This window comes from Rhinoderma darwinii (assembly GCF_050947455.1).
Source record: "Rhinoderma darwinii isolate aRhiDar2 chromosome 2 unlocalized genomic scaffold, aRhiDar2.hap1 SUPER_2_unloc_56, whole genome shotgun sequence".
Lineage (NCBI taxonomy): Eukaryota > Metazoa > Chordata > Amphibia > Anura > Rhinodermatidae > Rhinoderma > Rhinoderma darwinii.
The window spans coordinates 608,088-634,439 of record NW_027461725.1 but is presented as its reverse complement, the minus strand read 5'-3'; the positions used below and the strand labels follow the sequence as shown (position 1 = coordinate 634,439).

Here is a 26,352-nt window from a genome sequence, read left to right as displayed (position 1 = left end):
AAACCCTTGCTTGCCTACAAAGAGAGCAGCAATTTGGATTTGTTACTATGTTACCTGGAAGAATAACAAACTGTGCAAGGATGGAGGTTGTAGGAGCAAGGAGAACAAGTTGTCTGTAAAGTTGGTGGATGCCTATTTTCCATTTTGCAGTCCCTTGTCTCCCTCTTGTGGCCTCCTGGAGGCAACTAGCTGTGCAAAAAAAAGACAGCCTGGGGGCCGGCTGTTGCAGTGTTGCCCTCTCAGGCAACACTGAGTGACTGACTGAGCCGCACCGTCTTATATAAAGTTCAGACGGAACTTTGCACGTGTCATAGTGGAGACCTCAGGAGCCAGAGCCAGCTTTCTGACATCATAATGGGGCCTCAGAGATAAAAGCCTGGGCCCAGGCAGTGTTGGTCAGTGCTGCTCAGCAGGCAGCACTGGACTGGATTAAAGCTGATACAAGGTGTGAAAGGAGAAGGGGTGGCAGTGGGCATGCACTTACTGCTGCTGCTGCTGCTGCTGCTGCTGCCAGTGTTTGCACGGCAGGAGGGCATTTGGGCGTTGCCAGGAAGGCGTTTTTATGTCGATTCCTCCTCTTTCAGCACTGCATTGTGGTGCAAGCAAAAGAAGCAAAACGCGCGGCACGTTCGGGTTATCGCTTCTCGGCCTTTTGGCTAAGATCAAGTGTAGTATCTGTTCTTATCAGTTTAATATCTGATACGTCCCCTATCTGGGGACCATATATTAAATGGATTTTTAGAACAGGGAGATGGAAATAGAGCTTGCTCTGTCCACTCCACGCATTGACCTGGTATTGCAGTATTTCCAGGACCGGTGCACCCTTTCCTTATGTGTTTACTAAAATCAGATTCCAAAAGTGCTTTTTGTGTTTGCCATTGTTTTTGTCTTTCGGATGGGATCTCCCCTTTTAATCCCATTATTTCAACACCTGTTGGACAATGCATTTGTACAGTCATGTGTGATAATGAGCTAATTTATTAAATGCAATTAATTAATACATTGCCACCTCTTGTTTTGTGTCGTCTGTGTTTCTGTGTTTCCGGCATTTCACATTGGAACAGCTCATTCACCTTCCTTGTCTTCTCTCCGCCCTCCCTCCTAGGTAGGTTAAAGAGCTGCACCTGAGCCAGCCACTGATTGATGCAGCACCATAGTCAAATAGTGGAGTGGAGTAGGGGAACAGCAAACAGCCATTAAAGCAGCCGGCCCGCCCGCCCGCCCGTCACAATGGACCTACCTGTGTACACTAGATGGATGTGATGGAATGTACTGTGGTCCCTACATTTCAAGAAGAAGTAAGAATTGCAGTTGCAACAAACCCTTGCTTGCCTACAAAGAGAGCAGCAATTTGGATTTGTTACTATGTTACCTGGAAGAATAACAAACTGTGCAAGGATGGAGGTTGTAGGAGCAAGGAGAACAAGTTGTCTGTAAAGTTGGTGGATGCCTATTTTCCATTTTGCAGTCCCTTGTCTCCCTCTTGTGGCCTCCTGGAGGCAACTAGCTGTGCAAAAAAAAGACAGCCTGGGGGCCGGCTGTTGCAGTGTTGCCCTCTCAGGCAACACTGAGTGACTGACTGAGCCGCACCGTCTTATATAAAGTTCAGACGGAACTTTGCACGTGTCATAGTGGAGACCTCAGGAGCCAGAGCCAGCTTTCTGACATCATAATGGGGCCTCAGAGATAAAAGCCTGGGCCCAGGCAGTGTTGGTTAGTGCTGCTCAGCAGGCAGCACTGGACTGGATTAAAGCTGATACAAGGTGTGAAAGGAGAAGGGGTGGCAGTGGGCATGCACTTACTGCTGCTGCTGCTGCTGCTGCTGCTGCTGCCAGTGTTTGCACGGCAGGAGGGCATTTGGGCGTTGCCAGGAAGGCGTTTTTATGTCGATTCCTCCTCTTTCAGCACTGCATTGTGGTGCAAGCAAAAGAAGCAAAACGCGCGGCACATTCGGGTTATCGCTTCTCGGCCTTTTGGCTAAGATCAAGTGTAGTATCTGTTCTTATCAGTTTAATATCTGATACGTCCCCTATCTGGGGACCATATATTAAATGGATTTTTAGAACAGGGAGATGGAAATAGAGCTTGCTCTGTCCACTCCACGCATTGACCTGGTATTGCAGTATTTCCAGGACCGGTGCACCCTTTCCTTATGTGTTTACTAAAATCAGATTCCAAAAGTGCTTTTTGTGTTTGCCATTGTTTTTGTCTTTCGGATGGGATCTCCCGTTTTAATCCCATTATTTCAACACCTGTTGGACAATGCATTTGTACAGTCATGTGTGATAATGAGCTAATTTATTAAATGCAATTAATTAATACATTGCCACCTCTTGTTTTGTGTCGTCTGTGTTTCTGTGTTTCCGGCATTTCACATTGGAACAGCTCATTCACCTTCCTTGTCTTCTCTCCGCCCTCCCTCCTAGGTAGGTTAAAGAGCTGCACCTGAGCCAGCCACTGATTGATGCAGCACCATAGTCAAATAGTGGAGTGGAGTAGGGGAACAGCAAACAGCCATTAAAGCAGCCAGCCCGCCCGCCCGCCCGCCCGTCACAATGGACCTACCTGTGTACACTAGATGGATGTGATGGAATGTACTGTGGTCCCTACATTTCAAGAAGAAGTAAGAATTGCAGTTGCAACAAACCCTTGCTTGCCTACAAAGAGAGCAGCAATTTGGATTTGTTACTATGTTACCTGGAAGAATAACAAACTGTGCAAGGATGGAGGTTGTAGGAGCAAGGAGAACAAGTTGTCTGTAAAGTTGGTGGATGCCTATTTTCCATTTTGTAGTCCCTTGTCTCCCTCTTGTGGCCTCCTGGAGGCAACTAGCTGTGCAAAAAAAAGACAGCCTGGGGGCCGGCTGTTGCAGTGTTGCCCTCTCAGGCAACACTGAGTGACTGACTGAGCCGCACCGTCTTATATAAAGTTCAGACGGAACTTTGCACGTGTCATAGTGGAGACCTCAGGAGCCAGAGCCAGCTTTCTGACATCATAATGGGGCCTCAGAGATAAAAGCCTGGGCCCAGGCAGTGTTGGTTAGTGCTGCTCAGCAGGCAGCACTGGACTGGATTAAAGCTGATACAAGGTGTGAAAGGAGAAGGGGTGGCAGTGGGCATGCACTTACTGCTGCTGCTGCTGCTGCTGCTGCTGCTGCCAGTGTTTGCACGGCAGGAGGGCATTTGGGCGTTGCCAGGAAGGCGTTTTTATGTCGATTCCTCCTCTTTCAGCACTGCATTGTGGTGCAAGCAAAAGAAGCAAAACGCGCGGCACATTCGGGTTATCGCTTCTCGGCCTTTTGGCTAAGATCAAGTGTAGTATCTGTTCTTATCCGTTTAATATCTGATACGTCCCCTATCTGGGGACCATATATTAAATGGATTTTTAGAACAGGGAGATGGAAATAGAGCTTGCTCTGTCCACTCCACGCATTGACCTGGTATTGCAGTATTTCCAGGACCGGTGCACCCTTTCCTTATGTGTTTACTAAAATCAGATTCCAAAAGTGCTTTTTGTGTTTGCCATTGTTTTTGTCTTTCGGATGGGATCTCCCCTTTTAATCCCATTATTTCAACACCTGTTGGACAATGCATTTGTACAGTCATGTGTGATAATGAGCTAATTTATTAAATGCAATTAATTAATACATTGCCACCTCTTGTTTTGTGTCGTCTGTGTTTCTGTGTTTCCGGCATTTCACATTGGAACAGCTCATTCACCTTCCTTGTCTTCTCTCCGCCCTCCCTCCTAGGTAGGTTAAAGAGCTGCACCTGAGCCAGCCACTGATTGATGCAGCACCATAGTCAAATAGTGGAGTGGAGTAGGGGAACAGCAAACAGCCATTAAAGCAGCCAGCCCGCCCGCCCGCCCGTCACAATGGACCTACCTGTGTACACTAGATGGATGTGATGGAATGTACTGTGGTCCCTACATTTCAAGAAGAAGTAAGAATTGCAGTTGCAACAAACCCTTGCTTGCCTACAAAGAGAGCAGCAATTTGGATTTGTTACTATGTTACCTGGAAGAATAACAAACTGTGCAAGGATGGAGGTTGTAGGAGCAAGGAGAACAAGTTGTCTGTAAAGTTGGTGGATGCCTATTTTCCATTTTGCAGTCCCTTGTCTCCCTCTTGTGGCCTCCTGGAGGCAACTAGCTGTGCAAAAAAAAGACAGCCGGGGGGCCGGCTGTTGCAGTGTTGCCCTCTCAGGCAACACTGAGTGACTGACTGAGCCGCACCGTCTTATATAAAGTTCAGACGGAACTTTGCACGTGTCATAGTGGAGACCTCAGGAGCCAGAGCCAGCTTTCTGACATCATAATGGGGCCTCAGAGATAAAAGCCTGGGCCCAGGCAGTGTTGGTTAGTGCTGCTCAGCAGGCAGCACTGGACTGGATTAAAGCTGATACAAGGTGTGAAAGGAGAAGGGGTGGCAGTGGGCATGCACTTACTGCTGCTGCTGCTGCTGCTGCTGCTGCCAGTGTTTGCACGGCAGGAGGGCATTTGGGCGTTGCCAGGAAGGCGTTTTTATGTCGATTCCTCCTCTTTCAGCACTGCATTGTGGTGCAAGCAAAAGAAGCAAAACGCGCGGCACATTCGGGTTATCGCTTCTCGGCCTTTTGGCTAAGATCAAGTGTAGTATCTGTTCTTATCAGTTTAATATCTGATACGTCCCCTATCTGGGGACCATATATTAAATGGATTTTTAGAACAGGGAGATGGAAATAGAGCTTGCTCTGTCCACTCCACGCATTGACCTGGTATTGCAGTATTTCCAGGACCGGTGCACCCTTTCCTTATGTGTTTACTAAAATCAGATTCCAAAAGTGCTTTTTGTGTTTGCCATTGTTTTTGTCTTTCGGATGGGATCTCCCCTTTTAATCCCATTATTTCAACACCTGTTGGACAATGCATTTGTACAGTCATGTGTGATAATGAGCTAATTTATTAAATGCAATTAATTAATACATTGCCACCTCTTGTTTTGTGTCGTCTGTGTTTCTGTGTTTCCGGCATTTCACATTGGAACAGCTCATTCACCTTCCTTGTCTTCTCTCCGCCCTCCCTCCTAGGTAGGTTAAAGAGCTGCACCTGAGCCAGCCACTGATTGATGCAGCACCATAGTCAAATAGTGGAGTGGAGTAGGGGAACAGCAAACAGCCATTAAAGCAGCCAGCCCGCCCGCCCGTCACAATGGACCTACCTGTGTACACTAGATGGATGTGATGGAATGTACTGTGGTCCCTACATTTCAAGAAGAAGTAAGAATTGCAGTTGCAACAAACCCTTGCTTGCCTACAAAGAGAGCAGCAATTTGGATTTGTTACTATGTTACCTGGAAGAATAACAAACTGTGCAAGGATGGAGGTTGTAGGAGCAAGGAGAACAAGTTGTCTGTAAAGTTGGTGGATGCCTATTTTCCATTTTGCAGTCCCTTGTCTCCCTCTTGTGGCCTCCTGGAGGCAACTAGCTGTGCAAAAAAAAGACAGCCTGGGGGCCGGCTGTTGCAGTGTTGCCCTCTCAGGCAACACTGAGTGACTGACTGAGCCGCACCGTCTTATATAAAGTTCAGACTGAACTTTGCACGTGTCATAGTGGAGACCTCAGGAGCCAGAGCCAGCTTTCTGACATCATAATGGGGCCTCAGAGATAAAAGCCTGGGCCCAGGCAGTGTTGGTCAGTGCTGCTCAGCAGGCAGCACTGGACTGGATTAAAGCTGATACAAGGTGTGAAAGGAGAAGGGGTGGCAGTGGGCATGCACTTACTGCTGCTGCTGCTGCTGCTGCTGCCAGTGTTTGCACGGCAGGAGGGCATTTGGGCGTTGCCAGGAAGGCGTTTTTATGTCGATTCCTCCTCTTTCAGCACTGCATTGTGGTGCAAGCAAAAGAAGCAAAACGCGCGGCACATTCGGGTTATCGCTTCTCGGCCTTTTGGCTAAGATCAAGTGTAGTATCTGTTCTTATCAGTTTAATATCTGATACGTCCCCTATCTGGGGACCATATATTAAATGGATTTTTAGAACAGGGAGATGGAAATAGAGCTTGCTCTGTCCACTCCACGCATTGACCTGGTATTGCAGTATTTCCAGGACCGGTGCACCCTTTCCTTATGTGTTTACTAAAATCAGATTCCAAAAGTGCTTTTTGTGTTTGCCATTGTTTTTGTCTTTCGGATGGGATCTCCCCTTTTAATCCCATTATTTCAACACCTGTTGGACAATGCATTTGTACAGTCATGTGTGATAATGAGCTAATTTATTAAATGCAATTAATTAATACATTGCCACCTCTTGTTTTGTGTCGTCTGTGTTTCTGTGTTTCCGGCATTTCACATTGGAACAGCTAATTCACCTTCCTTGTCTTCTCTCCGCCCTCCCTCCTAGGTAGGTTAAAGAGCTGCACCTGAGCCAGCCACTGATTGATGCAGCACCATAGTCAAATAGTGGAGTGGAGTAGGGGAACAGCAAACAGCCATTAAAGCAGCCAGCCCGCCCGCCCGTCACAATGGACCTACCTGTGTACACTAGATGGATGTGATGGAATGTACTGTGGTCCCTACATTTCAAGAAGAAGTAAGAATTGCAGTTGCAACAAACCCTTGCTTGCCTACAAAGAGAGCAGCAATTTGGATTTGTTACTATGTTACCTGGAAGAATAACAAACTGTGCAAGGATGGAGGTTGTAGGAGCAAGGAGAACAAGTTGTCTGTAAAGTTGGTGGATGCCTATTTTCCATTTTGCAGTCCCTTGTCTCCCTCTTGTGGCCTCCTGGAGGCAACTAGCTGTGCAAAAAAAAGACAGCCTGGGGGCCGGCTGTTGCAGTGTTGCCCTCTCAGGCAACACTGAGTGACTGACTGAGCCGCACCGTCTTATATAAAGTTCAGACGGAACTTTGCACGTGTCATAGTGGAGACCTCAGGAGCCAGAGCCAGCTTTCTGACATCATAATGGGGCCTCAGAGATAAAAGCCTGGGCCCAGGCAGTGTTGGTCAGTGCTGCTCAGCAGGCAGCACTGGACTGGATTAAAGCTGATACAAGGTGTGAAAGGAGAAGGGGTGGCAGTGGGCATGCACTTACTGCTGCTGCTGCTGCTGCCAGTGTTTGCACGGCAGGAGGGCATTTGGGCGTTGCCAGGAAGGCGTTTTTATGTCGATTCCTCCTCTTTCAGCACTGCATTGTGGTGCAAGCAAAAGAAGCAAAACGCGCGGCACGTTCGGGTTATCGCTTCTCGGCCTTTTGGCTAAGATCAAGTGTAGTATCTGTTCTTATCAGTTTAATATCTGATACGTCCCCTATCTGGGGACCATATATTAAATGGATTTTTAGAACAGGGAGATGGAAATAGAGCTTGCTCTGTCCACTCCACGCATTGACCTGGTATTGCAGTATTTCCAGGACCGGTGCACCCGTTCCTTATGTGTTTACTAAAATCAGATTCCAAAAGTGCTTTTTGTGTTTGCCATTGTTTTTGTCTTTCGGATGGGATCTCCCCTTTTAATCCCATTATTTCAACACCTGTTGGACAATGCATTTGTACAGTCATGTGTGATAATGAGCTAATTTATTAAATGCAATTAATTAATACATTGCCACCTCTTGTTTTGTGTCGTCTGTGTTTCTGTGTTTCCGGCATTTCACATTGGAACAGCTCATTCACCTTCCTTGTCTTCTCTCCGCCCTCCCTCCTAGGTAGGTTAAAGAGCTGCACCTGAGCCAGCCACTGATTGATGCAGCACCATAGTCAAATAGTGGAGTGGAGTAGGGGAACAGCAAACAGCCATTAAAGCAGCCAGCCCGCCGCCCGCCCGCCCGTCACAATGGACCTACCTGTGTACACTAGATGGATGTGATGGAATGTACTGTGGTCCCTACATTTCAAGAAGTAAGAATTGCAGTTGCAACAAACCCTTGCTTGCCTACAAAGAGAGCAGCAATTTGGATTTGTTACTATGTTACCTGGAAGAATAACAAACTGTGCAAGGATGGAGGTTGTAGGAGCAAGGAGAACAAGTTGTCTGTAAAGTTGGTGGATGCCTATTTTCCATTTTGCAGTCCCCTTGTCTCCCTCTTGTGGGCCTCCTGGAGGCAACTAGCTGTGCAAAAAAAGACAGCCTGGGGGCCGGCTGTTGCAGTGTTGCCCTCTCAGGCAACACTGAGTGACTGACTGAGCCGCACCGTCTTATATAAAGTTCAGACGGAACTTTGCACGTGTCATAGTGGAGACCTCAGGAGCCAGAGCCAGCTTTCTGACATCATAATGGGGCCTCAGAGATAAAAGCCTGGGCCCAGGCAGTGTTGGTCAGTGCTGCTCAGCAGGCAGCACTGGACTGGATTAAAGCTGATACAAGGTGTGAAAGGAGAAGGGGTGGCAGTGGGCATGCACTTACTGCTGCTGCTGCTGCTGCTGCCAGTGTTTGCACGGCAGGAGGGCATTTGGGCGTTGCCAGGAAGGCGTTTTTATGTCGATTCCTCCTCTTCAGCACTGCATTGTGGTGCAAGCAAAGAAGCAAAACGCGCGGCACGTTCGGGTTATCGCTTCTCGGCCTTTTGGCTAAGATCAAGTGTAGTATCTGTTCTTATCAGTTTAATATCTGATACGTCCCCTATCTGGGGACCATATATTAAATGGATTTTTAGAACAGGGAGATGGAAATAGAGCTTGCTCTGTCCACTCCACGCCTTGACCTGGTATTGCAGTATTTCCAGGACCGGTGCACCCTTTCCTTATGTGTTTACTAAAATCAGATTCCAAAAGTGCTTTTTGTATTTGCCATTGTTTTTGTCTTTCGGATGGGATCTCCCCTTTTAATCCCATTATTTCACACCTGTTGGACAATGCATTTGTACAGTCATGTGTGATAATGAGCTAATTTATTAAATGCAATTAATTAATACATTGCCACCTCTTGTTTTGTGTCGTCTGTGTTTCTGTGTTTCCGGCATTTCACATTGGAACAGCTCATTCACCTTCCTTGTCTTCTCTCCGCCCTCCCTCTAGGTAGGTTAAAGAGCTGCACCTGAGCCAACCACTGATTGATGCAGCACCATAGTCAAATAGTGGAGTGGAGTAGGGAACAGCAAACAGCAATTAAAGCAGCCAGCCCGCCCGCCCGCCCGTCACAATGGACCTACCTGTGTACACTAGATGGATGTGATGGAATGTACTGTGGTCCCTACATTTCAAGAAGAAGTAAGAATTGCAGTTGCAACAAAACCCTTGCTTGCCTACAAAGAGAGCAGCAATTTGGATTTGTTACTATGTTACCTGGAAGAATAACAAACTGTGCAAGGATGGAGGTTGTAGGAGCAAGGAGAACAAGTTGTCTGTAAAGTTGGTGGATGCCTATTTTTCCATTTTGCAATCCCTTGTCTCCCTCTTGTGGCCTCCTGGAGGCAACTAGCTGTGCAAAAAAAAAGACAGCCTGGGGGCCGGCTGTTGCAGTGTTGCCCTCTCAGGCACACTGAGTGACTGACTGAGCCGCACCGTCTTATATAAAGTTCAGACGGAACTTTGCACGTGTCATAGTGGAGACCTCAGGAGCCAGAGCCAGCTTTCTGACATCATAATGGGGCCTCAGAGATAAAAGCCTTGGGCCCAGGCAGTGTTGGTCAGTGCTGCTCAGCAGCAGCACTGGACTGGATTAAAGCTGATACAAGGTGTGAAAGGAGAAGGGGTGGCAGTGGGCATGCACTTACTGCTGCTGCTGCTGCTGCTGCTGCTCCTGCTGCCAGTGTTTGCACGGCAGGAGGGCATTTGGGCGTTGCCAGGAAGGCGTTTTTATGTCGATTCCTCCTCTTTCAGCACTGCATTGTGGTGCAAGCAAAAGAAGCAAAACGCGCGGCACATTCGGGTTATCGCTTCTCGGCCTTTTGGCTAAGATCAAGTGTAGTATCTGTTCTTATCAGTTTAATATCTGATACGTCCCCTATCTGGGGACCATATATTAAATGGATTTTTAGAACAGGGAGATGGAAATAGAGCTTGCTCTGTCCACTCCACGCATTGACCTGGTATTGCAGTATTTCCAGGACCGGTGCACCCTTTCCTTATGTGTTTACTAAAATCAGATTCCAAAAGTGCTTTTTTGTGTTTGCCATTGTTTTTGTCTTTCGGATGGGATCTCCCCTTTTAATCCCATTATTTCAACACCTGTTGGACAATGCATTTGTACAGTCATGTGTGATAATGAGCTAATTTATTAAATGCAATTAATTAATACATTGCCACCTCTTGTTTTGTGTCGTCTGTGTTCTGTGTTTCCGGCATTTCACATTGGAACAGCTCATTCACCTTCCTTGTCTTCTCTCCGCCCTCCCTCCTAGGTAGGTTAAAGAGCTGCACCTGAGCCAGCCACTGATTGATGCAGCACCATAGTCTAATAGTGGAGTGGAGTAGGGGAACAGCAAACAGCCATTAAAGCAGCCAGCCCGCCCGCCGCCCGTCACAATGGACCTACCTGTGTACACTAGATGGATGTGATGGAATGTACTGTGGTCCCTACATTTCAAGAAGAAGTAAGAATTGCAGTTGCAACAAACCCTTGCTTGCCTACAAAGAGAGCAGCAATTTGGATTTGTTACTATGTTACCTGGAAGAATAACAAACTGTGCAAGGATGGAGGTTGTAGGAGCAAGGAGAACAAGTTGTCTGTAAAGTTGGTGGATGCCTATTTTCCATTTTGCAGTCCCTTGTCTCCCTCTTGTGGCCTCCTGGAGGCAACTAGCTGTGCAAAAAAAAAAGACAGCCTGGGGCCCGGCTGTTGCAGTGTTGCCCTCTCAGGCTACACTGAGTGACTGACTGAGCCGCACCGTCTTATATAAAGTTCAGACGGAACTTTGCACGTGTCATAGTGGAGACCTCAGGAGCCAGAGCCAGCTTTCTGACATCATAATGGGGCCTCAGAGATAAAAGCCTGGGCCCAGGCAGTGTTGGTTAGTGCTGCTCAGCAGGCAGCACTGGACTGAATAAAGCAGATACAAGGTGTGAAAGGAGAAGGGGTGGCAGTGGGCATGCACTTACTGCTGCTGCTGCTGCTGCTGCTGCTGCCAGTGTTTGCACGGCAGGAGGGCATTTGGGCGTTGCCAGGAAGGCGTTTTATGTCGATTCCTCCTCTTTCAGCACTGCATTGTGGTGCAAGCAAAAGAAGCAAAACTCGCGGCACATTCGGGTTATCGCTTCTCGGCCTTTTGGCTAAGATCAAAGTGTAGTATCTGTTCTTATCAGTTTAATATCTGATACGTCCCCTATCTGGGGACCATATATTAATGGATTTTTTAGAACTGGGAGATGGAAATAGAGCTTGCTCTGTCCACTCCACGCATTGACATGGTATTGCAGTATTTCCAGGACCGGTGCACCTTTCCTTATGTGTTTTACTAAAATCAGATTCCAAAAGTGCTTTTTGTGTTTGCCATTGTTTTGTCTTTCGATGGATCTCCCCTTTTAATCCCATTATTTCAACACCTGTTGGACAATGCATTTGTACAGTCATGTGTGATAATGAGCTAATTTATTAAATGCAATTAATTAATACATTGCCACCTCTTGTTTTGTGTCGTCTGTGTTTCTGTGTTTCCGGCATTTCACATTGGAACAGCTCATTCACCTTCCTTGTCTTCTCTCCGCCCTCCCTCCTAGGTAGGTTAAAGAGCTGCACCTGAGCCAGCCACTGATTGATGCAGCACCATAGTCAAATAGTGGAGTGGAGTAGGGGAACAGCAAACAGCCATTAAAGCAGCCAGCCCGCCCGCCCGTCACAATGGAACCTACCTGTGTACACTAGATGGATGTGATGGAATGTACTGTGGTCCCTACATTTCAAGAAGAAGTAAGAATTGCAGTTGCAACAAACCCTTGCTTGCCTACAAAGAGAGCAGCAATTTGGATTTGTTACTATGTTACCTGGAAGAATAACAAACTGTGCAAGGATGGAGGTTGTAGGAGCAAGGAGAACAAGTTGTCTGTAAAGTTGGTGGATGCCTATTTTCCATTTTGCAGTCCCTTGTCTCCCTCTTGTGGCCTCCTGGAGGCAACTAGCTGTGCAAAAAAAAGACAGCCTGGGGGCCGGCTGTTGCAGTGTTGCCCTCTCAGGCAACACTGAGTGACTGACTGAGCCGCACCGTCTTATATAAAGTTCAGACGGAACTTTGCACGTGTCATAGTGGAGACCTCAGGAGCCAGAGCCAGCTTTCTGACATCATAATGGGGCCTCAGAGATAAAAGCCTGGGCCCAGGCAGTGTTGGTCAGTGCTGCTCAGCAGGCAGCACTGGACTGGATTAAAGCTGATACAAGGTGTGAAAGGAGAAGGGGTGGCAGTGGGCATGCACTTACTGCTGCTGCTGCTGCTGCTGCTGCCAGTGTTTGCACGGCAGGAGGGCATTTGGGCGTTGCCAGGAAGGCGTTTTTATGTCGATTCCTCCTCTTTCAGCACTGCATTGTGGTGCAAGCAAAAGAAGCAAAACGCGCGGCACGTTCGGGTTATCGCTTCTCGGCCTTTTGGCTAAGATCAAGTGTAGTATCTGTTCTTATCAGTTTAATATCTGATACGTCCCCTATCTGGGGACCATATATTAAATGGATTTTTAGAACAGGGAGATGGAAATAGAGCTTGCTCTGTCCACTCCACGCATTGACCTGGTATTGCAGTATTTCCAGGACCGGTGCACCCTTTCCTTATGTGTTTACTAAAATCAGATTCCAAAAGTGCTTTTTGTGTTTGCCATTGTTTTTGTCTTTCGGATGGGATCTCCCCTTTTAATCCCATTATTTCAACACCTGTTGGACAATGCATTTGTACAGTCATGTGTGATAATGAGCTAATTTATTAAATGCAATTAATTAATACATTGCCACCTCTTGTTTTGTGTCGTCTGTGTTTCTGTGTTTCCGGCATTTCACATTGGAACAGCTCATTCACCTTCCTTGTCTTCTCTCCGCCCTCCCTCCTAGGTAGGTTAAAGAGCTGCACCTGAGCCAGCCACTGATTGATGCAGCACCATAGTCAAATAGTGGAGTGGAGTAGGGGAACAGCAAACAGCCATTAAAGCAGCCAGCCCGCCCGCCCGCCCGTCACAATGGACCTACCTGTGTACACTAGATGGATGTGATGGAATGTACTGTGGTCCCTACATTTCAAGAAGAAGTAAGAATTGCAGTTGCAACAAACCCTTGCTTGCCTACAAAGAGAGCAGCAATTTGGATTTGTTACTATGTTACCTGGAAGAATAACAAACTGTGCAAGGATGGAGGTTGTAGGAGCAAGGAGAACAAGTTGTCTGTAAAGTTGGTGGATGCCTATTTTCCATTTTGCAGTCCCTTGTCTCCCTCTTGTGGCCTCCTGGAGGCAACTAGCTGTGCAAAAAAAAGACAGCCTGGGGGCCGGCTGTTGCAGTGTTGCCCTCTCAGGCAACACTGAGTGACTGACTGAGCCGCACCGTCTTATATAAAGTTCAGACGGAACTTTGCACGTGTCATAGTTGAGACCTCAGGAGCCAGAGCCAGCTTTCTGACATCATAATGGGGCCTCAGAGATAAAAGCCTGGGCCCAGGCAGTGTTGGTTAGTGCTGCTCAGCAGGCAGCACTGGACTGGATTAAAGCTGATACAAGGTGTGAAAGGAGAAGGGGTGGCAGTGGGCATGCACTTACTGCTGCTGCTGCTGCTGCTGCTGCTGCTGCCAGTGTTTGCACGGCAGGAGGGCATTTGGGCGTTGCCAGGAAGGCGTTTTTATGTCGATTCCTCCTCTTTCAGCACTGCATTGTGGTGCAAGCAAAAGAAGCAAAACGCGCGGCACATTCGGGTTATCGCTTCTCGGCCTTTTGGCTAAGATCAAGTGTAGTATCTGTTCTTATCAGTTTAATATCTGATACGTCCCCTATCTGGGGACCATATATTAAATGGATTTTTAGAACAGGGAGATGGAAATAGAGCTTGCTCTGTCCACTCCACGCATTGACCTGGTATTGCAGTATTTCCAGGACCGGTGCACCCTTTCCTTATGTGTTTACTAAAATCAGATTCCAAAAGTGCTTTTTGTGTTTGCCATTGTTTTTGTCTTTCGGATGGGATCTCCCCTTTTAATCCCATTATTTCAACACCTGTTGGACAATGCATTTGTACAGTCATGTGTGATAATGAGCTAATTTATTAAATGCAATTAATTAATACATTGCCACCTCTTGTTTTGTGTCGTCTGTGTTTCTGTGTTTCCGGCATTTCACATTGGAACAGCTAATTCACCTTCCTTGTCTTCTCTCCGCCCTCCCTCCTAGGTAGGTTAAAGAGCTGCACCTGAGCCAGCCACTGATTGATGCAGCACCATAGTCAAATAGTGGAGTGGAGTAGGGGAACAGCAAACAGCCATTAAAGCAGCCAGCCCGCCCGCCCGTCACAATGGACCTACCTGTGTACACTAGATGGATGTGATGGAATGTACTGTGGTCCCTACATTTCAAGAAGAAGTAAGAATTGCAGTTGCAACAAACCCTTGCTTGCCTACAAAGAGAGCAGCAATTTGGATTTGTTACTATGTTACCTGGAAGAATAACAAACTGTGCAAGGATGGAGGTTGTAGGAGCAAGGAGAACAAGTTGTCTGTAAAGTTGGTGGATGCCTATTTTCCATTTTGCAGTCCCTTGTCTCCCTCTTGTGGCCTCCTGGAGGCAACTAGCTGAGCAAAAAAAAGACAGCCTGGGGGCCGGCTGTTGCAGTGTTGCCCTCTCAGGCAACACTGAGTGACTGACTGAGCCGCACCGTCTTATATAAAGTTCAGACGGAACTTTGCACGTGTCATAGTGGAGACCTCAGGAGCCAGAGCCAGCTTTCTGACATCATAATGAGGCCTCAGAGATAAAAGCCTGGGCCCAGGCAGTGTTGGTCAGTGCTGCTCAGCAGGCAGCACTGGACTGGATTAAAGCTGATACAAGGTGTGAAAGGAGAAGGGGTGGCAGTGGGCATGCACTTACTGCTGCTGCTGCTGCTGCTGCTGCCAGTGTTTGCACGGCAGGAGGGCATTTGGGCGTTGCCAGGAAGGCGTTTTTATGTCGATTCCTCCTCTTTCAGCACTGCATTGTGGTGCAAGCAAAAGAAGCAAAACGCGCGGCACGTTCGGGTTATCGCTTCTCGGCCTTTTGGCTAAGATCAAGTGTAGTATCTGTTCTTATCAGTTTAATATCTGATACGTCCCCTATCTGGGGACCATATATTAAATGGATTTTTAGAACAGGGAGATGGAAATAGAGCTTGCTCTGTCCACTCAACGCCTTGACCTGGTATTGCAGTATTTCCAGGACCGGTGCACCCTTTCCTTATGTGTTTACTAAAATCAGATTCCAAAAGTGCTTTTTGTATTTGCCATTGTTTTTGTCTTTCGGATGGGATCTCCCCTTTTAATCCCATTATTTCAACACCTGTTGGACAATGCATTTGTACAGTCATGTGTGATAATGAGCTAATTTATTAAATGCAATTAATTAATACATTGCCACCTCTTGTTTTGTGTCGTCTGTGTTTCTGTGTTTCCGGCATTTCACATTGGAACAGCTCATTCACCTTCCTTGTCTTCTCTCCGCCCTCCCTCCTAGGTAGGTTAAAGAGCTGCACCTGAGCCAACCACTGATTGATGCAGCACCATAGTCAAATAGTGGAGTGGAGTAGGGGAACAGCAAACAGCCATTAAAGCAGCCAGCCCGCCCGCCCGCCCGTCACAATGGACCTACCTGTGTACACTAGATGGATGTGATGGAATGTACTGTGGTCCCTACATTTCAAGAAGAAGTAAGAATTGCAGTTGCAACAAACCCTTGCTTGCCTACAAAGAGAGCAGCAATTTGGATTTGTTACTATGTTACCTGGAAGAATAACAAACTGTGCAAGGATGGAGGTTGTAGGAGCAAGGAGAACAAGTTGTCTGTAAAGTTGGTGGATGCCTATTTTCCATTTTGCAATCCCTTGTCTCCCTCTTGTGGCCTCCTGGAGGCAACTAGCTGTGCAAAAAAAAGACAGCCTGGGGGCCGGCTGTTGCAGTGTTGCCCTCTCAGGCAACACTGAGTGACTGACTGAGCCGCACCGTCTTATATAAAGTTCAGACGGAACTTTGCACGTGTCATAGTTGAGACCTCAGGAGCCAGAGCCAGCTTTCTGACATCATAATGGGGCCTCAGAGATAAAAGCCTGGGCCCAGGCAGTGTTGGTTAGTGCTGCTCAGCAGGCAGCACTGGACTGGATTAAAGCTGATACAAGGTGTGAAAGGAGAAGGGGTGGCAGTGGGCATGCACTTACTGCTGCTGCTGCTGCTGCTGCCAGTGTTTGCACGGCAGGAGGGCATTTGGGCGTTGCCAGGAAGGCGTTTTTATGTCGATTCCTCCTCTTTCAGCACTGCATTGTGGTGCAAGCAAAAGAAGCAAAACGCGCGGCACATTCGGGTTATCGCTTCTCGGCCTTTTGGCTAAGATCAAGTGTAGTATCTGTTCTTATCAGTTTAATATCTGATACGTCCCCTATCTGGGGACCATATATTAAATGGATTTTTAGAACAGGGAGATGGAAATAGAGCTTGCTCTGTCCACTCCACGCATTGACCTGGTATTGCAGTATTTCCAGGACCGGTGCACCCTTTCCTTATGTGTTTACTAAAATCAGATTCCAAAAGTGCTTTTTGTGTTTGCCATTGTTTTTGTCTTTCGGATGGGATCTCCCCTTTTAATCCCATTATTTCAACACCTGTTGGACAATGCATTTGTACAGTCATGTGTGATAATGAGCTAATTTATTAAATGCAATTAATTAATACATTGCCACCTCTTGTTTTGTGTCGTCTGTGTTTCTGTGTTTCCGGCATTTCACATTGGAACAGCTCATTCACCTTCCTTGTCTTCTCTCCGCCCTCCCTCCTAGGTAGGTTAAAGAGCTGCACCTGAGCCAGCCACTGATTGATGCAGCACCATAGTCAAATAGTGGAGTGGAGTAGGGGAACAGCAAACAGCCATTAAAGCAGCCAGCCAGCCCGCCCGCCCGCCCGCCCGCCCGTCACAATGGACCTACCTGTGTACACTAGATGGATGTGATGGAATGTACTGTGGTCCCTACATTTCAAGAAGAAGTAAGAATTGCAGTTGCAACAAACCCTTGCTTTCCTACAAAGAGAGCAGCAATTTGGATTTGTTACTATGTTACCTGGAAGAATAACAAACTGTGCAAGGATGGAGGTTGTAGGAGCAAGGAGAACAAGTTGTCTGTAAAGTTGGTGGATGCCTATTTTCCATTTTGCAGTCCCTTGTCTCCCTCTTGTGGCCTCCTGGAGGCAACTAGCTGTGCAAAAAAAAGACAGCCTGGGGCCGGCTGTTGCAGTGTTGCCCTCTCAGGCAACACTGAGTGACTGACTGAGCCGCACCGTCTTATATAAAGTTCAGACGGAACTTTGCACGTGTCATAGTGGAGACCTCAGGAGCCAGAGCCAGCTTTCTGACATCATAATGGGGCCTCAGAGATAAAAGCCTGGGCCCAGGCAGTGTTGGTCAGTGCTGCTCAGCAGGCAGCACTGGACTGGATTAAAGCTGATACAAGGTGTGAAAGGAGAAGGGGTGGCAGTGGGCATGCACTTACTGCTGCTGCTGCTGCCAGTGTGTGCACGGCAGGAGGGCATTTGGGCGTTGCCAGGAAGGCGTTTTTATGTCGATTCCTCCTCTTTCAGCACTGCATTGTGGTGCAAGCAAAAGAAGCAAAACGCGCGGCACGTTCGGGTTATCGCTTCTTGTCCTTTTGGCTAAGATCAAGTGTAGTATCTGTTCTTATCAGTTTAATATCTGATACGTCCCCTATCTGGGGACCATATATTAAATGGATTTTTAGAACAGGGAGATGGAAATAGAGCTTGCTCTGTCCACTCCACGCATTGACCTGGTATTGCAGTATTTCCAGGACCGGTGCACCCTTTCCTTATGTGTTTACTAAAATCAGATTCCAAAAGTGCTTTTTGTGTTTGCCATTGTTTTTGTCTTTCGGATGGGATCTCCCCTTTTAATCCCATTATTTCAACACCTGTTGGACAATGCATTTGTACAGTCATGTGTGATAATGAGCTAATTTATTAAATGCAATTAATTAATACATTGCCACCTCTTGTTTTGTGTCGTCTGTGTTTCTGTGTTTCCGGCATTTCACATTGGAACAGCTCATTCACCTTCCTTGTCTTCTCTCCGCCCTCCCTCCTAGGTAGGTTAAAGAGCTGCACCTGAGCCAGCCACTGATTGATGCAGCACCATAGTCAAATAGTGGAGTGGAGTAGGGGAACAGCAAACAGCCATTAAAGCAGCCAGCCCGCCCGCCCGTCACAATGGACCTATCTGTGTACACTAGATGGATGTGATGGAATGTACTGTGGTCCCTACATTTCAAGAAGAAGTAAGAATTGCAGTTGCAACAAACCCTTGTTTGTCTACAAAGAGAGCAGCAATTTGGATTTGTTACTATGTTACCTGGAAGAATAACAAACTGTGCAAGGATGGAGGTTGTAGGAGCAAGGAGAACAAGTTGTCTGTAAAGTTGGTGGATGCCTATTTTCCATTTTGCAGTTCCTTGTCTCCCTCTTGTGGCCTCCTGGAGGCAACTAGCTGTGCAAAAAAAAGACAGCCTGGGGGCCGGCTGTTGCAGTGTTGCCCTCTCAGGCAACACTGAGTGACTGACTGAGCCGCACCGTCTTATATAAAGTTCAGACGGAACTTTGCTCGTGTCATAGTGGAGACCTCAGGAGCCAGAGCCAGCTTTCTGACATCATAATGGGGCCTCAGAGATAAAAGCCTGGGCCCAGGCAGTGTTGGTCAGTGCTGCTCAGCAGGCAGCACTGGACTGGATTAAAGCTGATACAAGGTGTGAAAGGAGAAGGGGTGGCAGTGGGCATGCACTTACTGCTGCTGCTGCTGCCAGTGTTTGCACGGCAGGAGGGCATTTGGGCGTTGCCAGGAAGGCGTTTTTATGTCGATTCCTCCTCTTTCAGCACTGCATTGTGGTGCAAGCAAAAGAAGCAAAACGCGCGGCACGTTCGGGTTATCGCTTCTCGGCCTTTTGGCTAAGATCAAGTGTAGTATCTGTTCTTATCAGTTTAATATCTGATACGTCCCCTATCTGGGGACTATATATTAAATGGATTTTTAGAACAGGGAGATGGAAATAGAGCTTGCTCTGTCCACTCCACGCATTGACATGGTATTGCAGTATTTCCAGGACCGGTGCACCCTTTCCTTATGTGTTTACTAAAATCAGATTCCAAAAGTGCTTTTTGTGTTTGCCATTGTTTTTGTCTTTCGGATGGGATCTCCCCTTTTAATCCCATTATTTCAACACCTGTTGGACAATGCATTTGTACAGTCATGTGTGATAATGAGCTAATTTATTAAATGCAATTAATTAATACATTGCCACCTCTTGTTTTGTGTCGTCTGTGTTTCTGTGTTTCCGGCATTTCACATTGGAACAGCTCATTCACCTTCCTTGTCTTCTCTCCGCCCTCCCTCCTAGGTAGGTTAAAGAGCTGCACCTGAGCCAGCCACTGATTGATGCAGCACCATAGTCAAATAGTGGAGTGGAGTAGGGGAACAGCAAACAGCCATTAAAGCAGCCAGCCAGCCCGCCCGCCCGTCACAATGGACCTACCTGTGTACACTAGATGGATGTGATGGAATGTACTGTGGTCCCTACATTTCAAGAAGAAGTAAGAATTGCAGTTGCAACAAACCCTTGCTTTCCTACAAAGAGAGCAGCAATTTGGATTTGTTACTATGTTACCTGGAAGAATAACAAACTGTGCAAGGATGGAGGTTGTAGGAGCAAGGAGAACAAGTTGTCTGTAAAGTTGGTGGATGCCTATTTTCCATTTGGAGTCCCTTGTCTCCCTCTTGTGGCCTCCTGGAGGCAACTAGCTGTGCAAAAAAAAGACAGCCTGGGGGCCGGCTGTTGCAGTGTTGCCCTCTCAGGCAACACTGAGTGACTGACTGAGCCGCAACGTCATATAAAGTTCAGACGGAACTTTGCACGTGTCATAGTGGAGACCTCAGGAGCCAGAGCCAGCTTTCTGACATCATAATGGGGCCTCAGAGATAAAAGCCTGGGCCCAGGCAGTGTTGGTCAGTGCTGCTCAGCAGGCAGCACTGGACTGGATTAAAGCTGATACAAGGTGTGAAAGGAGAAGGGGTGGCAGTGGGCATGCACTTACTGCTGCTGCTGCTGCTGCTGCTGCTGCCAGTGTGTGCACGGCAGGAGGGCATTTGGGCGTTGCCAGGAAGGCGTTTTTATGTCGATTCCTCCTCTTTCAGCACTGCATTGTGGTGCAAGCAAAAGAAGCAAAACGCGCGGCACGTTCGGGTTATCGCTTCTCGGCCTTTTGGCTAAGATCAAGTGTAGTATCTGTTCTTATCAGTTTAATATCTGATACGTCCCCTATCTGGGGACCATATATTAAATGGATTTTTAGAACAGGGAGATGGAAATAGAGCTTGCTCTGTCCACTCCACGCATTGACATGGTATTGCAGTATTTCCAGGACCGGTGCACCCTTTCCTTATGTGTTTACTAAAATCAGATTCCAAAAGTGCTTTTTGTGTTTGCCATTGTTTTTGTCTTTCGGATGGGATCTCCCCTTTTAATCCCATTATTTCAACACCTGTTGGACAATGCATTTGTACAGTCATGTGTGATAATGAGCTAATTTATTAAATGCAATTAATTAATACATTGCCACCTCTTGTTTTGTGTCGTCTGTGTTTCTGTGTTTCCGGCATTTCACATTGGAACAGCTCATTCACCTTCCTTGTCTTCTCTCCGCCCTCCCTCCTAGGTAGGTTAAAGAGCTGCACCTGAGCCAGCCACTGATTGATGCAGCACCATAGTCAAATAGTGGAGTGGAGTAGGGGAACAGCAAACAGCCATTAAAGCAGCCAGCCAGCCCGCCCGCCCGTCACAATGGACCTACCTGTGTACACTAGATGGATGTGATGGAATGTACTGTGGTCCCTACATTTCAAGAAGAAGTAAGAATTGCAGTTGCAACAAACCCTTGCTTTCCTACAAAGAGAGCAGCAATTTGGATTTGTTACTATGTTACCTGGAAGAATAACAAACTGTGCAAGGATGGAGGTTGTAGGAGCAAGGAGAACAAGTTGTCTGTAAAGTTGGTGGATGCCTATTTTCCATTTTGCAGTCCCTTGTCTCCCTCTTGTGGCCTCCTGGAGGCAACTAGCTGTGCAAAAAAAAGACAGCCTGGGGGCCGGCTGTTGCAGTGTTGCCCTCTCAGGCAACACTGAGTGACTGACTGAGCCGCAACGTCATATAAAGTTCAGACGGAACTTTGCACGTGTCATAGTGGAGACCTCAGGAGCCAGAGCCAGCTTTCTGACATCATAATGGGGCCTCAGAGATAAAAGCCTGGGCCCAGGCAGTGTTGGTCAGTGCTGCTCAGCAGGCAGCACTGGACTGGATTAAAGCTGATACAAGGTGTGAAAGGAGAAGGGGTGGCAGTGGGCATGCACTTACTGCTGCTGCTGCTGCTGCTGCTGCTGCTGCCAGTGTGTGCACGGCAGGAGGGCATTTGGGCGTTGCCAGGAAGGCGTTTTTATGTCGATTCCTCCTCTTTCAGCACTGCATTGTGGTGCAAGCAAAAGAAGCAAAACGCGCGGCACGTTCGGGTTATCGCTTCTCGGCCTTTTGGCTAAGATCAAGTGTAGTATCTGTTCTTATCAGTTTAATATCTGATACGTCCCCTATCTGGGGACCATATATTAAATGGATTTTTAGAACAGGGAGATGGAAATAGAGCTTGCTCTGTCCACTCCACGCATTGACCTGGTATTGCAGTATTTCCAGGACCGGTGCACCCTTTCCTTATGTGTTTACTAAAATCAGATTCCAAAAGTGCTTTTTGTGTTTGCCATTGTTTTTGTCTTTCGGATGGGATCTCCCCTTTTAATCCCATTATTTCAACACCTGTTGGACAATGCATTTGTACAGTCATGTGTGATAATGAGCTAATTTATTAAATGCAATTAATTAATACATTGCCACCTCTTGTTTTGTGTCGTCTGTGTTTCTGTGTTTCCGGCATTTCACATTGGAATAGCTCATTCACCTTCCTTGTCTTCTCTCCGCCCTCCCTCCTAGGTAGGTTAAAGAGCTGCAACTGAGCCAGCCACTGATTGATGCAGCACCATAGTCAAATAGTGGAGTGGAGTAGGGGAACAGCAAACAGCCATTAAAGCAGCCAGCCCGCCCGCCCGCCCGTCACAATGGACCTACCTGTGTACACTAGATGGATGTGATGGAATGTACTGTGGTCCCTACATTTCAAGAAGAAGTAAGAATTGCAGTTGCAACAAACCCTTGCTTGCCTACAAAGAGAGCAGCAATTTGGATTTGTTACTATGTTACCTGGAAGAATAACAAACTGTGCAAGGATGGAGGTTGTAGGAGCAAGGAGAACAAGTTGTCTGTAAAGTTGGTGGATGCTTTTTTTCCATTTTGCAGTCCCTTGTCTCCCTCTTGTGGCCTCCTGGAGGCAACTAGCTGTGCAAAAAAAAGACAGCCTGGGGGCCGGCTGTTGCAGTGTTGCCCTCTCAGGCAACACTGAGTGACTGACTGAGCCGCACCGTCTTATATAAAGTTCAGACGGAACTTTGCACGTGTCATAGTGGAGACCTCAGGAGCCAGAGCCAGCTTTCTGACATCATAATGGGGCCTCAGAGATAAAAGCCTGGGCCCAGGCAGTGTTGGTCAGTGCTGCTCAGCAGGCAGCACTGGACTGGATTAAAGCTGATACAAGGTGTGAAAGGAGAAGGGGTGGCAGTGGGCATGCACTTACTGCTGCTGCTGCTGCTGCTGCTGCTGCTGCTGCTGCTGCTGCCAGTGTTTGCACGGCAGGAGGGCATTTGGGCGTTGCCAGGAAGGCGTTTTTATGTCGATTCCTCCTCTTTCAGCACTGCATTGTAGTGCAAGCAAAAGAAGCAAAACGCGCGGCACGTTCGGGTTATCGCTTCTCGGCCTTTTGGCTAAGATCAAGTGTAGTATCTGTTCTTATCAGTTTAATATCTGATACGTCCCCTATCTGGGGACCATATATTAAATGGATTTTTAGAACAGGGAGATGGAAATAGAGCTTGCTCTGTCCACTCCACGCATTGACCTGGTATTGCAGTATTTCCAGGACCGGTGCACCCTTTCCTTATGTGTTTACTAAAATCAGATTCCAAAAGTGCTTTTTGTGTTTGCCATTGTTTTTATCTTTCGGATGGGATCTCCCCTTTTAATCCCATTATTTCAACACCTGTTGGACAATGCATTTGTACAATCATGTGTGATAATGAGCTAATTTATTAAATGCAATTAATTAATACATTGCCACCTCTTGTTTTGTGTCGTCTGTGTTTCTGTGTTTCCGGCATTTCACATTGGAACAGCTCATTCACCTTCCTTGTCTTCTCTCCGCCCTCCCTCCTAGGTAGGTTAAAGAGCTGCACCTGAGCCAGCCACTGATTGATGCAGCACCATAGTCAAATAGTGGAGTGGAGTAGGGGAACAGCAAACAGCCATTAAAGCAGCCAGCCCGCCCGCCCGCCCGTCACAATGGACCTACCTGTGTACACTAGATGGATGTGATGGAATGTACTGTGGTCCCTACATTTCAAGAAGAAGTAAGAATTGCAGTTGCAACAAACCCTTGCTTGCCTACAAAGAGAGCAGAAATTTGGATTTGTTACTATGTTACCTGGAAGAATAACAAACTGTGCAAGGATGGAGGTTGTAGGAGCAAGGAGAACAAGTTGTCTGTAAAGTTGGTGGATGCCTATTTTCCATTTTGCAGTCCCTTGTCTCCCTCTTGTGGCCTCCTGGAGGCAACTAGCTGTGCAAAAAAAAGACAGCCTGGGGGCCGGCTGTTGCAGTGTTGCCCTCTCAGGCAACACTGAGTGACTGACTGAGCCGCACCGTCTTATATAAAGTTCAGACGGAACTTTGCACGTGTCATAGTGGAGACCTCAGGAGCCAGAGCCAGCTTTCTGACATCATAATGGGGCCTCAGAGATAAAAGCCTGGGCCCAGGCAGTGTTGGTCAGTGCTGCTCAGCAGGCAGCACTGGACTGGATTAAAGCTGATACAAGGTGTGAAAGGAGAAGGGGTGGCAGTGGGCATGCACTTACTGCTGCTGCTGCTGCTGCTGCTGCTGCCAGTGTTTGCACGGCAGGAGGGCATTTGGGCGTTGCCAGGAAGGCGTTTTTATGTCGATTCCTCCTCTTTCAGCACTGCATTGTGGTGCAAGCAAAAGAAGCAAAACGCGCGGCACGTTCGGGTTATCGCTTCTCGGCCTTTTGGCTAAGATCAAGTGTAGTATCTGTTCTTATCAGTTTAATATCTGATACGTCCCCTATCTGGGGACCATATATTAAATGGATTTTTAGAACAGGGAGATGGAAATAGAGCTTGCTCTGTCCACTCCACGCATTGACCTGGTATTGCAGTATTTCCAGGACCGGTGCACCCTTTCCTTATGTGTTTACTAAAATCAGATTCCAAAAGTGCTTTTTGTGTTTGCCATTGTTTTTGTCTTTCGGATGGGATCTCCCCTTTTAATCCCATTATTTCAACACCTGTTGGACAATGCATTTGTACAATCATGTGTGATAATGAGCTAATTTATTAAATGCAATTAATTAATACATTGCCACCTCTTGTTTTGTGTCGTCTGTGTTTCTGTGTTTCCGGCATTTCACATTGGAACAGCTCATTCACCTTCCTTGTCTTCTCTCCGCCCTCCCTCCTAGGTAGGTTAAAGAGCTGCACCTGAGCCAGCCACTGATTGATGCAGCACCATAGTCAAATAGTGGAGTGGAGTAGGGGAACAGCAAACAGCCATTAAAGCAGCCAGCCCGCCCGCCCGCCCGTCACAATGGACCTACCTGTGTACACTAGATGGATGTGATGGAATGTACTGTGGTCCCTACATTTCAAGAAGAAGTAAGAATTGCAGTTGCAACAAACCCTTGCTTGCCTACAAAGAGAGCAGAAATTTGGATTTGTTACTATGTTACCTGGAAGAATAACAAACTGTGCAAGGATGGAGGTTGTAGGAGCAAGGAGAACAAGTTGTCTGTAAAGTTGGTGGATGCCTATTTTCCATTTTGCAGTCCCTTGTCTCCCTCTTGTGGCCTCCTGGAGGCAACTAGCTGTGCAAAAAAAAGACAGCCTGGGGGCCGGCTGTTGCAGTGTTGCCCTCTCAGGCAACACTGAGTGACTGACTGAGCCGCACCGTCTTATATAAAGTTCAGACGGAACTTTGCACGTGTCATAGTGGAGACCTCAGGAGCCAGAGCCAGCTTTCTGACATCATAATGGGGCCTCAGAGATAAAAGCCTGGGCCCAGGCAGTGTTGGTCAGTGCTGCTCAGCAGGCAGCACTGGACTGGATTAAAGCTGATACAAGGTGTGAAAGGAGAAGGGGTGGCAGTGGGCATGCACTTACTGCTGCTGCTGCTGCTGCTGCTGCTGCCAGTGTTTGCACGGCAGGAGGGCATTTGGGCGTTGCCAGGAAGGCGTTTTTATGTCGATTCCTCCTCTTTCAGCACTGCATTGTGGTGCAAGCAAAATAAGCAAAACGCGCGGCACGTTCGGGTTATCGCTTCTCGGCCTTTTGGCTAAGATCAAGTGTAGTATCTGTTCTTATCAGTTTAATATCTGATACGTCCCCTATCTGGGGACCATATATTAAATGGATTTTTAGAACAGGGAGATGTAAATAGAGCTTGCTCTGTCCACTCCAAGCATTGACCTGGTATTGCAGTATTTCCAGGACCGGTGCACCCTTTCCTTATGTGTTTACTAAAATCAGATTCAAAAAGTGCTTTTTGTGTTTGCCATTGTTTTTGTCTTTCGGATGGGATCTCCCCTTTTAATCCCATTATTTCAACACCTGTTGGACAATGCATTTGTACAGTCATGTGTGATAATGAGCTAATTTATTAAATGCAATTAATTAATACATTGCCACCTCTTGTTTTGTGTCGTCTGTGTTTCTGTGTTTCCGGCATTTCACATTGGAACAGCTCATTCACCTTCCTTGTCTTCTCTCCGCCCTCCCTCCTAGGTAGGTTAAAGAGCTGCACCTGAGCCAGCCACTGATTGATGCAGCACCATAGTCAAATAGTGGAGTGGAGTAGGGGAACAGCAAACAGCTATTAAAGCAGCCAGCCCGCCCGCCCGCCCGCCCGTCACAATGGACCTACCTGTGTACACTAGATGGATGTGATGGAATGTACTGTGGTCCCTACATTTCAAGAAGAAGTAAGAATTGCAGTTGCAACAAACCCTTGCTTGCCTACAAAGA

At 47.3% G+C, this 26,352-nt stretch overlaps 20 non-coding genes across 20 annotated transcripts; all 20 read left to right on the top strand.

The window, feature by feature from the left end:
- The first annotated feature begins 636 nt into the window (after positions 1 to 636).
- Positions 637 to 827, top strand: LOC142680597 (U2 spliceosomal RNA). The gene has a single exon (XR_012853056.1). It is a non-coding gene; the product is annotated as a U2 spliceosomal RNA (small nuclear RNA).
- Positions 828 to 1,957: 1,130 nt separating this feature from the next.
- On the top strand, positions 1,958 to 2,148 carry LOC142680595 (U2 spliceosomal RNA). Its single transcript, XR_012853055.1, has one exon. It is a non-coding gene; the product is annotated as a U2 spliceosomal RNA (small nuclear RNA).
- A 1,134-nt stretch (positions 2,149 to 3,282) lies between these two features.
- On the top strand, positions 3,283 to 3,473 carry LOC142680910 (U2 spliceosomal RNA). Its single transcript, XR_012853311.1, has one exon. It is a non-coding gene; the product is annotated as a U2 spliceosomal RNA (small nuclear RNA).
- A 1,127-nt stretch (positions 3,474 to 4,600) lies between these two features.
- LOC142680594 (U2 spliceosomal RNA) lies at positions 4,601 to 4,791 on the top strand. Its single transcript, XR_012853054.1, has one exon. It is a non-coding gene; the product is annotated as a U2 spliceosomal RNA (small nuclear RNA).
- Positions 4,792 to 5,911: 1,120 nt separating this feature from the next.
- On the top strand, positions 5,912 to 6,102 carry LOC142680593 (U2 spliceosomal RNA). Its single transcript, XR_012853053.1, has one exon. It is a non-coding gene; the product is annotated as a U2 spliceosomal RNA (small nuclear RNA).
- A 1,114-nt stretch (positions 6,103 to 7,216) lies between these two features.
- Positions 7,217 to 7,407, top strand: LOC142680815 (U2 spliceosomal RNA). The gene has a single exon (XR_012853235.1). It is a non-coding gene; the product is annotated as a U2 spliceosomal RNA (small nuclear RNA).
- Positions 7,408 to 8,527: 1,120 nt separating this feature from the next.
- Positions 8,528 to 8,718, top strand: LOC142680870 (U2 spliceosomal RNA). The gene has a single exon (XR_012853280.1). It is a non-coding gene; the product is annotated as a U2 spliceosomal RNA (small nuclear RNA).
- A 1,132-nt stretch (positions 8,719 to 9,850) lies between these two features.
- Positions 9,851 to 10,041, top strand: LOC142680592 (U2 spliceosomal RNA). The gene has a single exon (XR_012853052.1). It is a non-coding gene; the product is annotated as a U2 spliceosomal RNA (small nuclear RNA).
- Positions 10,042 to 11,167: 1,126 nt separating this feature from the next.
- Positions 11,168 to 11,359, top strand: LOC142680936 (U2 spliceosomal RNA). The gene has a single exon (XR_012853333.1). It is a non-coding gene; the product is annotated as a U2 spliceosomal RNA (small nuclear RNA).
- Positions 11,360 to 12,477: 1,118 nt separating this feature from the next.
- Positions 12,478 to 12,668, top strand: LOC142680591 (U2 spliceosomal RNA). Its single transcript, XR_012853051.1, has one exon. It is a non-coding gene; the product is annotated as a U2 spliceosomal RNA (small nuclear RNA).
- Positions 12,669 to 13,798: 1,130 nt separating this feature from the next.
- LOC142680590 (U2 spliceosomal RNA) lies at positions 13,799 to 13,989 on the top strand. Its single transcript, XR_012853050.1, has one exon. It is a non-coding gene; the product is annotated as a U2 spliceosomal RNA (small nuclear RNA).
- A 1,120-nt stretch (positions 13,990 to 15,109) lies between these two features.
- On the top strand, positions 15,110 to 15,300 carry LOC142680934 (U2 spliceosomal RNA). Its single transcript, XR_012853331.1, has one exon. It is a non-coding gene; the product is annotated as a U2 spliceosomal RNA (small nuclear RNA).
- Positions 15,301 to 16,421: 1,121 nt separating this feature from the next.
- On the top strand, positions 16,422 to 16,612 carry LOC142680589 (U2 spliceosomal RNA). The gene has a single exon (XR_012853049.1). It is a non-coding gene; the product is annotated as a U2 spliceosomal RNA (small nuclear RNA).
- A 1,126-nt stretch (positions 16,613 to 17,738) lies between these two features.
- Positions 17,739 to 17,929, top strand: LOC142680921 (U2 spliceosomal RNA). Its single transcript, XR_012853320.1, has one exon. It is a non-coding gene; the product is annotated as a U2 spliceosomal RNA (small nuclear RNA).
- Positions 17,930 to 19,040: 1,111 nt separating this feature from the next.
- LOC142680840 (U2 spliceosomal RNA) lies at positions 19,041 to 19,231 on the top strand. The gene has a single exon (XR_012853255.1). It is a non-coding gene; the product is annotated as a U2 spliceosomal RNA (small nuclear RNA).
- A 1,124-nt stretch (positions 19,232 to 20,355) lies between these two features.
- On the top strand, positions 20,356 to 20,546 carry LOC142680861 (U2 spliceosomal RNA). The gene has a single exon (XR_012853272.1). It is a non-coding gene; the product is annotated as a U2 spliceosomal RNA (small nuclear RNA).
- A 1,128-nt stretch (positions 20,547 to 21,674) lies between these two features.
- On the top strand, positions 21,675 to 21,865 carry LOC142680588 (U2 spliceosomal RNA). The gene has a single exon (XR_012853048.1). It is a non-coding gene; the product is annotated as a U2 spliceosomal RNA (small nuclear RNA).
- A 1,142-nt stretch (positions 21,866 to 23,007) lies between these two features.
- Positions 23,008 to 23,198, top strand: LOC142680586 (U2 spliceosomal RNA). Its single transcript, XR_012853047.1, has one exon. It is a non-coding gene; the product is annotated as a U2 spliceosomal RNA (small nuclear RNA).
- A 1,127-nt stretch (positions 23,199 to 24,325) lies between these two features.
- LOC142680584 (U2 spliceosomal RNA) lies at positions 24,326 to 24,516 on the top strand. Its single transcript, XR_012853046.1, has one exon. It is a non-coding gene; the product is annotated as a U2 spliceosomal RNA (small nuclear RNA).
- A 1,127-nt stretch (positions 24,517 to 25,643) lies between these two features.
- Positions 25,644 to 25,834, top strand: LOC142680821 (U2 spliceosomal RNA). The gene has a single exon (XR_012853239.1). It is a non-coding gene; the product is annotated as a U2 spliceosomal RNA (small nuclear RNA).
- The last annotated feature ends 518 nt before the right edge of the window (positions 25,835 to 26,352 follow it).